This window comes from Eublepharis macularius, chromosome 1, assembly GCF_028583425.1.
Source record: "Eublepharis macularius isolate TG4126 chromosome 1, MPM_Emac_v1.0, whole genome shotgun sequence".
NCBI lineage: Eukaryota > Metazoa > Chordata > Lepidosauria > Squamata > Eublepharidae > Eublepharis > Eublepharis macularius.
Window position 1 is genome coordinate 297,721 of NC_072790.1, and position 2,500 is coordinate 300,220.

Consider the following 2,500-nt stretch of genomic DNA (forward strand, 5'->3'; position numbering starts at 1 on the left):
CCCGGGGGTGGGGGGGGGGGGAGAGGAGAGGGGAGTCGTGTTCAGGAGGGGTGAGGACAGGGCGTCTGTACGCCCCGGGCCTGCCGCCGAAGCTCTAGGGCTGGGCGCCCGGCTCGCCGGGTGTCCCGCGACCGGGGCCCTGACGGTCACCCGCGACCGGGAGACCTCGGCGCCCCGGCCCCCCGAGCCCAGGTCTACCGGACCCCACCCCCAACCCCCTTGGCCTCGAGGGTCCCGAAGTGGACCTCCTCCGCTGCGGCAGGAAGGTTCCGCTACGGGGCGGACGACGGGTCGCGCGGCCTGCCGAGCCTCGGGCGCCCGGGAGGCCAGGTCATCCGGCTCGCCCGAGGAAGCCTTCGGCAGTCCTGGGCTCCCCGGCTTCGGAGGCCAGGTCTACCGGGGGGGGCTCCGTTGCCCTGGGGCGAAACGAGCGCACGGCAGCGCCCGCGAGGGGACCGAGCGGGGGCGGTGGGGGGCAGACGGGGAGGCCCGGCCTAACGGCTGCCCCCGGCGGCCCGGTCAACCGGCCGCGGACGGAAGGACCTGGGCGCCCCGTCTGCCGGAGCCCAGGTCTACCGCCGCGCTCCCCCCCATCCCGCGGGCCGGCGGTCAGGTCTCCCTGGGCAGGGTGACCTGGCCAGTGGAAGGACAGGAGGGCGGCTCCTCCCGTTAAGGGCGGGGCGGGGAGGGGCGTGGGCCGCGCCAGGGCCCAACCCCCCCCGGCCTAATTTGGGGGAGCGGCCCTCCCCAACCCCAGCCCCAACCCGAGCCCTGGCCCCGGCCCCGGCCCCTGCCCCTGACCCCCCCGACCCTAACCCTAACCCTAACCCTAACCCTAACCCGCAACCTAACCCTAACCCTAACCCTAACCCTAGCCCCGCCTCCCGGTGCCGAGTAGGAAAGGCGGGTCCTCGGGCGACGCCCGAGGCGCAAGCCGTCGGGAAGCGCAGGTCTCCTCTTCACGCGCTCCTGACCAGGAGAGCTGTGGTGCTCCGAAGCTTCCGCCCTCAGGCCGGCCCATCCCGCAGGCCGAGTAGACCTGGGCACACCCCTTGGCCGGGGCAGCGCGGCGGCCCGCCGCCCCTCGCCCAACCCTAACCCTAGGGCAGCCCAGGTCTACCGCTCGGGGGGGGGGGGAAGAGGGGCCAGGTCTACCCCCCGCCCGGGAGAGCCTCCCCGGCGTCCGAGTCCTCGTCGGTCTCCAGGTCTACCGAGCCGGGCGAGGCATGGGCGGCCGAGGCGGCCCGGGCCCACGCGCGCGGGCGCGCGACAGCGCGCCCGCGCGCGTGGGCCCGGGCCGCCTCGGCCGCCCATGCCTCGCCCCCGGGGGACTTCTCCCCCTCTCCCTCCCCTCCCCGCTGCGCTCCGGGGAGGGGAGGTCTACCCGCGTCCCCGCCGTGCGGGGGGCGGGCGGCCCGGCGGATGCCCCGCGACGGGCCCGGGCTCCTCCTCCCGCGAGGAGCGTCCGCGACCCGCCCGGGAGGGGGGGCGTCACAGACCCCGGCACGCGCCGAGGCGGACGCTTGGCCGACCCCTCGCTCGACACGCTCGGAGAGGGAGAGACAAAAGCTTGTGTCGAGGGCTGACTTTCAATAGATCGCAGCGAGGGAGCTGCTCTGCTACGTACGAAACCCCGACCCAGAATCAGGTCGTCTACGAATGATTTAGCACCGGGTACCCCACGAACACGCGCTTCGCCGGAGGTGAGAGGCGGCCCCCTTCAGGCCACGCTCCGCTCCCGAGGCGGACGGCTCTCCGCACCGGGCCCGCTGGCCCGGCTATCCTTGGCCGACCGAGGCTCCTCGGCGCTGCGGTATCGTTACGCTTAGGGGGGATTCTGACTTAGAGGCGTTCAGTCATAATCCCACAGATGGTAGCTTCGCCCCATTGGCTCCTCAGCCAAGCACATACACCAAATGTCTGAACCTGCGGTTCCTCTCGTACTGAGCAGGATTACTATGGCAACAACGCATGGGGCGTCGGGGCGGCGCCCGCGCCCGCGACGTCGCGCCGCGACGAGGGACGAGCCTCCCCGTGGGCGGGCGCCCGCGGGGAACCTTGCGATCTGCCTTTGGGGGGACGAGGGCCCTGCCGCCCGCAGGGGCGGGCCCGCGAAGGCCCCCAGCCGCGCCGCGCTCGGACCGGAGGGACCGGGGCGCGGCGATTGATGCTGGAGCGACGCTCAGACAGGCGTAGCCCCGGGAGGAACCCGGGGCCGCAAGTGCGTTCGAAGTGTCGATGATCAATGTGTCCTGCAATTCACATTAATTCTCGCAGCTAGCTGCGTTCTTCATCGACGCACGAGCCGAGTGATCCACCGCTAAGAGTTGTACGCTTTGGGTGTGGGTTTTGGCTTTTCGTTCCGTGAGGGGGGGGCCCTCCGCGGAGGAGCGAGGCCCCCCCCCGCCTCGCGCGCCGGGGCTCAAGCCATCCCGCCGGCGCCGAGGGGCCCGGCCGGGGCACGCGCCCCGGCGCCGGCCGCGCCTCAGTCAGGACCAAA

General features: G+C 73.3%; 1 non-coding gene across 1 annotated transcript; it reads right to left on the bottom strand.

Annotated features, from left to right (window-relative positions):
* Positions 1–2,176: 2,176 nt before the first annotated feature.
* On the bottom strand, positions 2,177–2,329 carry LOC129345238 (5.8S ribosomal RNA). Its single transcript, XR_008598481.1, has one exon. It is a non-coding gene; the product is annotated as a 5.8S ribosomal RNA (ribosomal RNA).
* Positions 2,330–2,500: the final 171 nt, after the last annotated feature.